Below are 14,086 nucleotides of genomic sequence, written 5' to 3'. Positions count from 1 at the left end.
GTATTTTGTTCTTGGCCCTTTTAGCCCATGGACCTTGAGGATTATCTCCATTAATGTCAATTAGAAAGTGACATGAAGCCAACCAATCCCCATGGCCATCCATAGGACATTCTCTGGTCACTTTTTAATTAGCTTAGTGGTGATACAATAATCTATACTAAATGACAGAGGGGTTAGCAGATATTGTAATTAATTGATATTTATTGTATTCAAGGTTTTAGAAATAATGAGCATCCATGGTTAACCTAACGATTCATGAGTTTAAGGGGTTATGTCATGACTGATGTAAAAACATCATATAGTACATGACAATACCTACAAAGCAAGAACCAGCCCTGTAGAGGAGGAGAGGGAGGGAAGAGGGGAGAGAAGAGAGGGAGGGAGGAGAGAAGGAGGGAGGGAGAGCGGGAGAAGAAGGGAGGGAGGAAAGGAGAAGAGAGGGGGCAAAAGAGAGGGAGGGAGGAGAGGAGAAGAGAGGGAGAGGGGGAGAGGAAAGAGGGAGGGAGGGATGGATGGAGGGAAGAGAGGAGAAGAGAGGGGGATAGGAGAGAGGGAGGGAGGGGAGAAGGAGGGAGGGAGAGGGGAAGAGGTGAAAGGAAGGGAGGAGAGGAGAAGAGAGGGAGAGGGGGAGAGGAGAGAGGGAGGTAGGGAGGGAAGGATGTGAGGAGAAGAGAGGGGGAGAGGAGACAAGAGAGGGAGGAGAGGAGAAGAAAGGGAGAGGGGGAGCAGAGAGAGAGAGAGGAGAGGAGAAGAGAGGGAGGGAGGGAGGGGAGGAGAGGAGAGGAGAGAGGGGAGGGGGACTTTTCCAGGCATTGAAAGTGGGTAGATTTGGGTAGAATTGAACCATACCCGAATCACATGGTCGAATCGAACCTGAAACTAATTTTTATAAATGTCTTCATCTCTAATTTAGTTAGTGCAGTAAAGTCAAAATAAAGACAATATTATTCCCAACTGATAGCTGCTCAGCTATCTATATGCTTTTCCGGCACGTACAGTATACTAAGATTTTAGATGCATTACATTTATAAAATGCCTATGAAACCATATCCTATTGACACATGGAATATAATGAGAACTTTAGTATATCTAATAGAGAGACCTTGACACCGTAGAGTAAGTATGCCAGATTGATAACGAAGGACCATGAACACACTGAGTGCATTAAAGAACATGGTGTCATTATACTTTCCGAGCTACAGAAAAATGTTGGGTATTCAAAGCAGATTTGAAGAAGAGGAGAATGGTACTTGTCAGTCACTGATGAAAAGAGGATTGAAGCTGTTCAGTTCATACAATGCCTTTGTAGAGCAGGTTGCATAAAAAGAAGAGGGCACTGTAAAAGTGGGGCAGAAATCAAGTGCTTGAGATCTGAGCGCATAATGCACTCTTACAGATAGCGTGCAAGGAGAACATTACTAAATTCTACAAGCCGGACCCCAAAGCATTGCATTATCTTGCGCCTCTATTTACAGATGACATCACAGATCTCCGAAGTTTAAAGGGAAATTGTCACCATGACAGTAACACATGCATGGTAGTGCTGATAATATCACTATTTGATATAGTATTTTCCTGCTGTCCCCTGTTCTCTTGCTATCAGGGTTTTGAAATACATTGTCAGGGCTGCTGTGCATGCGCACGAGTAACAAGGGGAAGGGGAGTTGCATGAGGTAGTAAAATAAACAATCTGGGCTCCTTACGTGTAGCACGCGCTATTCATGTATTACTGCAGTTAATAGTCTGCAGTGTTGACTGGTTCCCTTTAATGAACAATAGAGTTTTTCAGGTTTTTCAGTCTTTCTGACTTCCAGTAGTAGCACTTCGTAGTAACATACGGATACGCATTCATTCTCAGATAATACCATGCACCAGTGGACACTTGGCAAGCCACGCATTTCGTAAAAGTCATATGAAGGTGGGAAATAATTCTAAAGTGAAGCTCCACTTTAGAGCCACTTTAGCTCTTTTATGTCCTGCATTATCAGCTGTCACACGGCTAGGTTTTTGTGATCATGGGGAAAAGCCTCTGTGATCATTGCATCTACACAATGACGTCAGCGGTTTTGAAGAGCGCCTCTACTCCGCTAAAGCTGCCCTCAGAAGAGCTCTTGTCTCTATATAGATAAATTCCATTATATTAGGGGACTACTTTTATCGTAAGTGGCTGTTTTTTTATCAAGTACTCTAGCTCCCATTCCTCCTTAGATAGTTTTTCCATTTTTTTTCTCGTTTACCTCATTTGCAGTTTTCTTTTATCCCCCATGCTTGAATCCTACTTCCTGGTTTGTCATGTGACTTCTGTCCCACCATGCCATAGGGCAGTGGGGTGTGTCCTGACATCAGCAGGACATGCAACACTAACCAGTTCATTTTCTACCTCTGCATGTTCTACATGCTCTGTGTAACTGAATTTATAACAGACGTAACTTGTGCTAATGTCCATCATTTGTTAGAGCAAAATTCATGAATATGTCTATCTATCTATCTATCTATCTATCTATCTATCATCTATCTATCTATCTATCTATCATCTATCTATCTATCTATCTATCTATCTATCATCTATCTATCTATCTATCTATCTATCTATCTATCTATCTATCTATCTATCTGTTTATCTATCTGTTTATCTATCTGTTTATCTATCTATCTATCTATCTATCTATCTATCTATCTATCTATCTATCTATCCATCCATCCATCCCTGGCATGTAATTGACACTGCAAATAGAGGAGCCGTTATTAAAGGAAAGGAAGAGAAGCGCTGTGAGCATGTGCGTCCTGTATTACAAGGCTCCACTGCAGGACATAACCAACAGCAACTGAAAGTCTAAACTGATTTCCCACAGGGAGTAATAGTAGGCTAATAACTTCAGAATAAGGTAGTTTTGATAACTGATGGTATTTGGTAAAAGTCATATAAAAGTTATATCTGTTTGGCAGGATAAATTTATATTAGTGGTACAACGCCTTTGAGCAGATATTATTCTAATTAGAAAATCTGCATTTTCAGTAAAAAAAATAATAATAATAACAACATTATTATAACAAAAAATATTTGCAGTGTGAAAATTAAAGGGGTTATGCCATGATTGATGTAAAAAATAAAAATCTGATATCATATAGTACATGCTTTGCTAGATTATCTTTAGCCTGGCAGCTTAGGAGGCATGGACTTTCTCACAGGGTGTGTCCTTTCTCAGGGAGGGTGTCCTTTCTGCTGCAGCTCTCTCTCTCTCTAAGGCTACTTTCACACTAGTGTTCGGGTGTCCGCTTGTGAGCTCCGTTTGAAGGGGCTCACAAGCGGCCCCGAACGCATTCGTCCAGCCCTAATGCATTCTGAGTGGATGTGGATCCGCTCAGAATGCATCAGTCTGGCAGCGTTCAGCCTCCGCTCAGCAAGCGGACACCTGAACGCTGCTTGCAGCGTTTGGGTGTCCGCCTGGCCGTGCGGAGGCAAACGGATCCGTCCATACTTACAATGTAAGTCAATGGGGACGGATCCGTTTGAAGATGACACCATATGGCTCAATCTTCAAACGGATCCGTCCCCCATTGACTTTCAATGTAAAGTCTGGACGGATCCGCTCAGGCTACTTTCACACTTAGAATTTTTTTTAAACTATAATGCAGACGGATCCGTTCTGAACGGATACAAACGTCTGCATTATAGGAGCGGATCCGTCTGTGCAGACAGCAGACGGACCTGCTCTGAACGGTAGTGTGAAAGTAGCCTAAGACTGCCACAGCTGTTGAACCGTACATATGGCTGGTGGCAGTTAAAGATTTAAACTGAGCAAGTTCGACCAGCTCAGCGAAATGGATAAAAAAATAAGTAGCAGAACAAACAGCAGGTGGCGCTATACAGATACAATTTATTAACTAGCTCACTGGCTATGCTAAATTTTTAATTACATGAAATTAAAAAAAGTATTCAGATCCAGGTGCTGGTTTGAAAAATGTAGAATATGTTTCATGACACAACCCCTTTAAATTCATTACATGAGGTGCTTTTTGTAGCACCTCGACCCCATTCAAGTCTAATGGAATGAGCTGCTACTATACCTTATTCTGGAACAGAAAGCAAAAAACGGAGTGAGACACAAAAGGAGGGGAATGAAAAAAAAAAACTAGGAAGGGAATAGTGGTGGAATGAGAAAGACAAGTGGTGATAGGGGATAGGGAAGGGCGCCAATGGAACACCTAAAAGAAGCCATCAGAGATCAGGAAGATGTTGAGGTGATAGACTGCAACCCACAGCACCAAAAGAGTGGCACGGACTCACCAGGTATGGTGGACCGTATGTCTGTCTGAACAATAAAAACAACAAGTGTATGGGGCGCCACAGTAGGTTTTCCAAGTGAATAGAATTAGCTCCATTACGCCCAAAAGCTTTAGATACGCAGATGTAGTCCGCACCTAGTGAATGTGATGACTCAAAGAAAAAGGGTTCATATAGGTGTTTCTCCAGACGCTGCAAGTGTTGTGAAACTATCTCTCATGATACTGATGAGGTATTGATAACGAATACAGGAGAAATGATCAAACTGAAACATTATATGAATTGTGGTTCCAGTGACATCATATACATGTTACAATATCCTGCGGTCTCCAATATATCGGCCGCACAACCCAAACACTAAGAGAACGACCGAACCAACATCGTTCAAATATTAACCGTCAGAACCTCAAACACAGTTTATCCAAACAGTTTTCGGAGAATCATAATCGGGATTCCAGTGGGTTGAGATTAACACCTATAGATTGGAAACCAAATTCCTACGTACAACTCTGCAGAAAGGAGATGTTTTAGATTTTTCAGTTTAACACTCTAACCCCCTATGGACTCAATGAAACCCTGGAATATGCCAATTATTGATTATTATTATTACTTTTTATTTTATTTATTTTCATCATATAGCATATAATATTTATTACCATGCATATCATTATGTCCATCATTATGTTGTATTTCATTCTGATTTTATTCATCATACTTTGGATTATATCAGTTATCTGTTTAAAATTTGTATTTTTTTTAAAATATTATGTCACTTCAATTTATCGTACATCATAGTAATTATCATTCATATCATTAGAATTACTATTATTATAATTATTATATTTTATTACGATCTTATTTATTATATATCATATTTATTATTTTTATATCCCTTGGGAATAGTTTATTTTTAAGGCACAATTGTGGTTTATTAATATTATATCTTTTTATAAAATAACTTTTTGTGAGAGATAATTGCTGTTCTTATATATTTGTCTATGTTATCTTCTTGTTAGTTTTTCCTTTTTTAAGAGAACTTTTTATGCCCCATGAGGTGATGCTTCCCACTCCGACACACACCGGGTCTCTTGGTGGGGCGACCCGCTTCATCCCGAAATGCGCTGCCCCTACTATGGCGGTGCCTTCCACGGTGGAGTGCTCCGCCTAATGCAGCATATTGTAGTCCAGCGTTTCACACTGGAACGCAAACCGGAAGAAAAGAGCCCCAATGCAGTATGTTGCAGCCCGCTGCTCTCCACGCTGGAACGCAAACAGGAAGTGAAGGGATGCTCCCCTTCCGGTCAGGCCTTCTCGGTCTCCGGCGTAATACAAGCAGTTTCCATGCTGATTGGCGCCATGATATTTGTATTTTTATTATTATGATCATGTAGCATTATATAATATATATCTATGTATTACACAAGTTACAATTATATTCATTATGTACTCCAATCAGGGGCATAACTACCATGGTGGCAGACCATGCGACTTATATGGGGCCCAGGGCAAGAGGGGGCCCAGTTGGGATCATCCCCTATTCTACTTGGGGTGAAAACTTGGTCAGGACTCTACCCTCTAAAGGAACAACTTTTAGCAAATAAGGCAGTGGAAAAAATGGCCCAAGGGTCATTGAAAGAGGTTTAGGCAAAAACCCTTCTGTCCTGTGTGGGGGGCCTGGTTTGAGCCTTGCTATGGGGCCCTTACTTTTAAATGTACGCCACTGACTCCAATAATGAAAAATAGAATGCATTTCTGGTTTAGAGATCACATGACCGGAAATGAACCTGAATGTCATGTGACTAATCATGTGCTACCTCATGTGACTTGTCATGTGCTACCTCATGTGACTAATCATGTGCTACCTCATGTGACTAATCATGTCCTACCTCATGTGACTAATCATGTGCAACCTCTGTACACCTATTGAAGTGTTTGTTTTTCAATGTCTGTTCACTGTCTATGATCCTGAAGAAGGGGATTTTATATACATTCCACGAAACACGTTGAGCAGAGCACCTTATGTTTGGAAGTACCCCGGGTCATCATCCATGTGGACGTGGTGGTTTTAGCATACTACAGGCGATCTTGGCGAGGAAGGAGAGGATGTCAAGTTTCTTGAGTTTATCTTGTACGCCCCCTCACTATTGAAGTAAGTGACATATTCGATCCAACTGGCCTATTATGATTTTTAGCGTATGTTTTAGGGTTATAATTCTAATCATTGTGCTCATTATGAGCTAAAAGATAATATTGCTCTTTTTTATACCAATTGTGCCGTTTTATTCTATTCCCTGGGAAAACATACTATGGTGTCCCATGCACTTGTTGTTTTTATTATTCATACCTTATTCTGGACATACACACATAAGATAATGTGTTCATAAACTTGTAGTAGGAATAAAAGAGCAACGACATAGAATAGAGTCACAAAAATAATGCTCTAGACTTGTCATTTCATGTGGAATACAATTATTTTACTAAGACAGACATGTCAGGAGAGGTGACGGGCCCTCTTTAAAGTATAACTGTCATATTTTTTTTATTTGCTAGTTTATTAGAGCTAGGCATGTATACCTGAGTTAGTCTGTCAATGATTGTCAAAAAATCGGTAATTACCTTATAATAACAGCTTTCATTAATGTCCTCTGTCCCTTTCCACTGCTCCCTTAAAAGACAGTTGCTATGGCTCATCTGTCTCTGGGTAAGAAGACAGATAGACAGAGGGGCGGTCCTTCACACTGCATGCCTGCATTAGGCTTCAGAGTGAGGAGGCGTGTCTCTCAGTAATCCAATCTGATTGGCTGGCAGGAAGCTGCTAGCTACAGCAAGTGTGTATGGGAAGTGAGGGAAAGCAGTTTTGGCCTCAGAGAACTAGCAGAGGAGCCATCTTGAGAAGGTCCTCATATTGTAAATGTTTAAACAGCTGTAACTAAGGGAAAAACCCAAGGAAAACAGTGGTATGTGAAGAAACTAAAGATTGCTTTATCTATAATACTGCTGCAGCAGTAACATATGCAAAAATTATTATTTTTTTTTTTATGAAAACAGGACAGTTAACAGGACCTTTAAATTTGACCACCCCTGTAAGTTAAAGCTGTATTTAGATACACTCTCATTGACATCAAGGGGAACCCTGCTTGGTGATGCATTGTCCAAACTGGGCATTATGTATAGGTGCAAGACTGCAGTAAAGGTTTTGTGTTTGTCATTTTAATGATTGCAATTCCTGGCGAACCCATTAATTCTAAGCGGTGGAGTACTTTGAATCAAACAATGTATATTTTCCACATAATTGCACAGCTTATATCAGACAAGAAGCATGTTCCCTCCTGTAAACAGCCACCAGCACTACACTTGCATGATTCATTTTTAAGCAGATCAGGCAAAAGAGAAAAATGACTTAAAAACCCAAGGAATAATGATGATAATAATAATAACAATAATAATGATAATAGCAACCAAAAGACACTTGGGTTTCTAAAATTGTTCTCTGTAATACAATGTGAAAATAGGGTGCACAATGTTGTGAGGATCTAACTCCAACTGACATTTTTGATTAAGGGATAAATTGTAACAGAAGTTGGATTTTTATTAATATAACCCAGTAGGACTGGAGCGACTATCTAAATCCAGCTCACCAGAAAAGACATTTAGACAGTCCTTAATTCTGAAGAATGACTTGAAATTGAATCTTTAAAAATATTCCATAAAATACAAAATCAAATTAAATATTTATCTAGGCTTCAGTTACAGCAATGTATGTATCCATCTAAGACATGGAAATTTACATCTGTGTTCCTGGATTCCAACCAATTTCCTGTCCTGAAAGCTTCAAAGGGGGTGTATTAGTTAAAAAAAAAATGGAAAAAAGAGGGGGGGGGGGGTATTAAAACAATAAAGATAACACATACTCACTGATTCAAAGCCCCTCCACTCCAGTGCCACCGTTCCGATCCTCTTGGCTGCTGTAGCCATGATATCATGTTTGCACTTTAGGACTGAGGAGGTGTGAAAGAGTGTCAAAGAGTTTCTTTTTATTATTATTGAATAGTGAAGACCTGAGAGAGATGACATAGGTATGTTTGGTGAGAGTTACAGGTCCCTAGTATAAACTGATAATGGAGGAAATCTTCTGGTGTATGAGATTTTCTCCATAGGTGGTCAACACTCCTGGACCATCACTAAAGAATGCAAGTTTGAGATGTAATCCAGGGTTGATTTCTTCTGTGTTGGAAGGCATTAAGTGTATGGGGCGCTACGTCATCCATGGTGCTTCTGAGGGAATCATAGTAGCATTTTGCATCCAGACCTGGACAGGATAGATAAGTGATTGGGAACAATGATGACTGTAGTGTGCCTGTAAGTTTATTAGGGTCAATGGCATGGATTTCTGAATGTGTGATAAGTAGGAGTGTGGTGGGATGGATGAGAGCAAGAGAGGAGACTTAGTGGAGTCAGAAACAGAGGAGAGCTGGAATAAGACCAGGTCAAGTGTATTACCATCTTTATGTGTCTGAGAATTAGAAAGTTCTGAAAGGCCAAAAAGAAGAGGTTAGAGATAGAAACTGGGGGACAGATGGTGAGATGGGACTGTCTATGGGAATGTTAAAGTCTCCCAAAATGAGAGTTGGTAATTCACAAGACAGGAAATGGGGGGGAAAGCAGCCAAGTGGACCAGGAACTGACTGGGACTACAGAGGACCAAATAAGACCCCTCCTGGATAGATAAGTAGGATTTTGGAGCAAATGCTCTACACATGCCAAGTAACTGATAGCTGCCATGGCCTGAGCACATACTGGAACCAAGCTTAGAATAGCACACAGTCTACCATAACTAAGCCTGAAAGCCACAACCAAGGTCTTGGAACCGGGAAGCAACTTACACCATAGACCACTGTTTGTTGTAAGAGAACCGGAACCTCTGTGTATATGAAGTGAAAAATCTTATTGTGCAAGTAAAGATCAACTGTAAGTTCTCTCTGTTTTGGTGTCTATTTACCCATCCCACAACCCAATTTTATAAGTACAGCAGGCTGCACTATGCCTTACTAACACCACATCGGGCCACCATAAGGAGTGTCTCCAGTGACCACCCCTCCACCCCAGCACTTCCCTCCTCAAGTCCCCACTCATCACATTTATCAGATGCTGTATTGCAAAGCTATTCTCCTTGGATTCAGTGCCACATGTCCCTTCTGTTTTAATAATGTCAAAGAAGCTGTTGGAATCCAAAAATCCAATAATATCATAGCAAATATGGAAAACACAACCACAAGGTAATCCTATTCACCCAGGCTTCCCTGCAGCTGACTATCAAATAAGATATATGTCATACTGTCTGCTGCATTAGGCAGAATACTGGCTACAATAAACAGCAACCTATGGTATATATAAAGATATAAAGAAAACATATACACATATAAAGAACAAGTGGCCACTCTGCTCTTCTAGCAGATCTGTTCTGAAAATATTAGCGAGACCGGTACATTGCAGCTCTTCCACATGGAACAAATTGATGTAACAAGCTTCATAAATCTAGATATCTAGTTAGGGATAAAACATTCCTAGGAAATAATTGTCAAATGCAATTAACTATATGAATGAAATAAATGATATGATTTAAATTTCCATGACAAAGTCACTAGGGGACTATGTGGTATGTCAGGGAAAGCCTATTAAGTGTGCAGAGTTTCAAACATCTCATCTCATAAGGCTTGAATCTAATGAAGTATATCCAGATAAATCCATTCATTATGGAAAAGTGGGACGAGTGTATCAAAGAAAGTGTCTCATGTACATCATTAAAATCCATAATTTTCCATACAATATACCCATAATTAATCATGTAGCATATATTTTGGGTCATTATGCTTCTAATTTGCCCTCCACCCTAGACTTGCCATACAGTAAACATACAAGCTGGTCTTATCCCATTGATTGAACTGGCTTACTTATGATCCCCCTCTATGAGGCAGAATGGAGAACCATGGCTCCTGCTCTTATGGATCTGGCCTGCCCACTGCTCATCTGAATGGTTGCTACAATATTTAGTACTACATATACCCCTCAGTGCTCACAGAGGGGACAATGTCTGGCCATAATCTACTTCCCCCAGTGACCACAGTAAGTTTCGCAATAGGGCCTCCTTGGGCTCACCAGAGGAAATTATGCCCAAAACCCTTATCCATCAATAAAGTCTGATAAAGGTTTTAATTAAAAGAAAACACCCTAGTGGCAAATGATTTGCTCCAGAGGCAGCCACAATAGTTTTTTTTTTTTAAATCCTGGCCCTTTGGGGTCCACTATGGCATCAGAGCCTGGGCCCACTGGAGGATCCTCTGGTACTCTGGTTGCCAGTCTGACACTGATCACAGGAGAGAAAACACACCCATATGTCACAAATATGATATGGAGGTAAAAGATATATAAAATAAAATAAAAATTGTATATAGCAGAACTGTAATAAAAAGTGAAAGGTGAGTTGAACATTTTTGACTATGCAAAGTCCGGGTGATTTTATTGTTTTCCCTTATAACATGGCGTCACCGCGCTCTCCCACGTGGTGACATCATCACGCATATTGCAGGTCCTTTGGCACGTCCTGTTTAGTGAAGATAGAAGAAGCTACTACAGCGCGATCAAGTGGATGAGGTGAGTTTTTTTTAACCCCTAAATGGCCATATTGTTTTGCTTTCTGTCATAAGAATGCTATTATTTTCCGATATAACCATGTTATAACGGAAAATAATAAAGTGAAGTTCGTGACCCCATTGACTTCAATGGAGTTTGGGTTCGGGGTCAAGTTCGGGTCCCGAACCAGAACTTTGACCTGAAGTTCGGCCAAACCTGGTGAACCACGGGTTCTCTCATCCCTAATCACCAGGAAATGCACTGATAAACCAGACAATGCCTTGTTGGGCTACCTCAGCCGAATGTGATGATATATTTTACTTAGCAATACGTTGTCTTATTCTGGAGAAAAGATACTTTAAATCCATATGCAAATGAGCAGTTAAGTGCACCAAGGGAGGACCCAAGCCACTCTGTGCTTCCTTGTTTCTTCTTCTTCATCTCATCTTGACAGGGTCAGGTTCCTGTATAGTCATCTCGCCTGGCACTGTCATGAAAGAGGGGGAAGGGCTGGGACAGAAAGCAGGAGGAGTAGGGGTGCGCAGAGTTTCTTGGTCCACCCTTGGTGCACATATCTACTCCTTTAAGCCTCATGCACACGTCCGTGGAACACGGTCCGTGTGATACCGGCCTGGATTTCTTCTGAGTGCAGGAGCGCACGGCGTCATTGGTTGCTATGACGGCGTGCGCTTCCAGCTGCCCCCGCAGTAAAGATCATAACAGTGTATTAGTGTACTGCGGCGGCAGCAAGAAGCGCACGACGCCATAGCAACCAATGACGCCGTGCGCTCCTGCACTCAGAAGAAATCCAGGCCGGTATCACACGGACCGTGTTCCACGGACGTGCGCATGAGGCTTTACATATGGATTAAGAGTTCTTTTTCTCCAGAATAAAGCTGAGCTAGCCCTACATGGCATTGTGGTTCTACAGTCAATCTCCCGGTGACAGGTTCCTTTTATAAACTGTGTCCATTCTGTATTTTTGTCTCCACGGCAGGACTGATAATGAGTGAAATGGGGTCAGCCGTACCCTTGTATGTTTACAATCAGGTCTTACAAGGCTGTAAAACTTCACTCCTGCTGCAGCCTCCAATGTTTAGTGGTTATTGTGCTCATTAATGAGCTTTTACACTTCTCTAATATGCTGAATGCTGGAAAACCATTTGCAAATCAATAAAACTCAGTGTAGAACAAAATACACAATTGTATGCAAATGCCAGAAATAAACCGATGGAAGGAACCTTGTGTGTGGAGATAAACGTCAGTGAATACTGACGACTCTCATTAGAGCTATTCATTAGAGGGCCCAATTTTTAGACTTTAACCACCTCAGCCCCCAGTGCTTAAACACCCTGAAAGACCAGGCCACTTTTTACACTTCTGACCTACACTACTTTCACCGTTTATTGCTCGGTCATGCAACTTACCACCCAAATGAATTTTACCTCCTTTTCTTCTCACTAATAGAGCTTTCATTTGGTGGTATTTCATTGCTGCTGACATTTTTACTTTTTTTGTTATTAATCGAAATTTAACGATTTTTTTGCAAAAAAATGACATTTTTCACTTTCAGTTGTAAAATTTTGCAAAAAAAACGACATCCATATAGAAATTTTGCTCTAAATTTATAGTTCTACATGTCTTTGATAAAAAAAAAATGTTTGGGTAAAAAAAAAATGGTTTGGGTAAAAGTTATAGCGTTTACAAACTATGGTACAAAAATGTGAATTTCCGCTTTTTGAAGCAGCTCTGACTTTCTGAGCACCTGTCATGTTTCCTGAGGTTCTGCAATGCCCAGACAGTACAAACACCCCACAAATGACCCCATTTCGGAAAGTACACACCCTAAGGTATTCGCTGATGGGCATAGTGAGTTCATAGAACTTTTTATTTTTTGTCACAAGTTAGCGGAAAATGATGATTTTTTTTTTTTTTTTTTTTTTTTCTTACAAAGTCTCATATTCCACTAACTTGTGACAAAAAATAAAAACTTCTATGAACTCACTATGCCCATAACGAAATACCTTGGGGTCTCTTCTTTCCAAAATGGGGTCACTTGTGGGGTAGTTATACTGCCCTGGCATTCTAGGGGCCCAAATGTGTGGTAAGGAGTTTGAAATCAAATTCTGAAAAAAATGACCTGTCAAATCCGAAAGGTGCTCTTTGGAATATGGGCCCCTTTGCCCACCTAGGCTGCAAAAAAGTGTCACACATCTGGTATCTCCGTACTCAGGAGAAGGTGGGGAATGTGTTTTGGGGTGTCATTTTATATATACCCATGCTGGGTGAGAGAAATATCTTGGCAAAAGACAACTTTTCCCATTTTTTTATACAAAGTTGGCATTTCACCAAGATATTTATCTCACCCAGCATGGGTATATATAAAATGACACCCCAAAACACATTCCCCACCTTCTCCTGAGTACGGAGATACCAGATGTGTGACACTTTTTTGCAGCCTAGGTGGGCAAAGGGGCCCATATTCCAAAGAGCACCTTTCGGATTTGACAGGTCATTTTTTTCAGAATTTGATTTCAAACTCCTTACCACACATTTGGGCCCCTAGAATGACAGGGCAGTATAACTACCCCACAAGTGACCCCATTTTGGAAAGAAGACACCCCAAGGTATTCCGTGAGGGGCATGGCGAGTTCCTAGAATTTTTTATTTTTTGTCACAAGTTAGTGGAAAATTATGATTTTTTTTTTTTTTTTTTTTTTCATACAAAGTCTCATATTCCACTAACTTGTGACAAAAAATAAAAACTTCCATGAACTCACTATGCCCATCAGCGAATACCTTGGGGTCTCTTCTTTCCAAAATGGGGTCACTTGTGGGGTAGTTATACTGCCCTGGCATTCTAGGGGCCCAAATGTGTGGTAAGGAGTTTGAAATCAAATTCAGTAAAAAATGACCTATGAAATCCAAAAGGTGCTCTTTGGAATGTGGGCCCCTTTGCCCACCTAGGCTGCAAAAAAGTGTCACACATCTGGTATCCCCGTACTCAGGAGAAGTTGAGGAATGTGTTTTGGGGTGTCTTTTTACATATACCCATGCTGGGTGAGATAAATATCTTGGTCAAATGCCAACTTTGTATAAAAAAATGGGAAAAGTTGTCTTTTGCCAAGATATTTCTCTCACCCAGCATGGGTATATGTAAAATGACACCCC

General features: G+C 40.7%; 1 protein-coding gene across 2 annotated transcripts in view; it reads right to left on the bottom strand.

Moving 5' to 3' along the window:
* Window positions 1–14,086, bottom strand: part of DPP6 (dipeptidyl peptidase like 6) — a 1,686,142-nt gene that overhangs the window by 764,583 nt on the left and 907,473 nt on the right. The window lies entirely within an intron of this gene.

The sequence above is a fragment of the Bufo bufo genome, chromosome 5, assembly GCF_905171765.1.
Source record: "Bufo bufo chromosome 5, aBufBuf1.1, whole genome shotgun sequence".
NCBI classification, from domain to species: Eukaryota; Metazoa; Chordata; class Amphibia; order Anura; family Bufonidae; genus Bufo; species Bufo bufo.
This window is presented reverse-complemented; position numbering and strand designations above follow the sequence as displayed.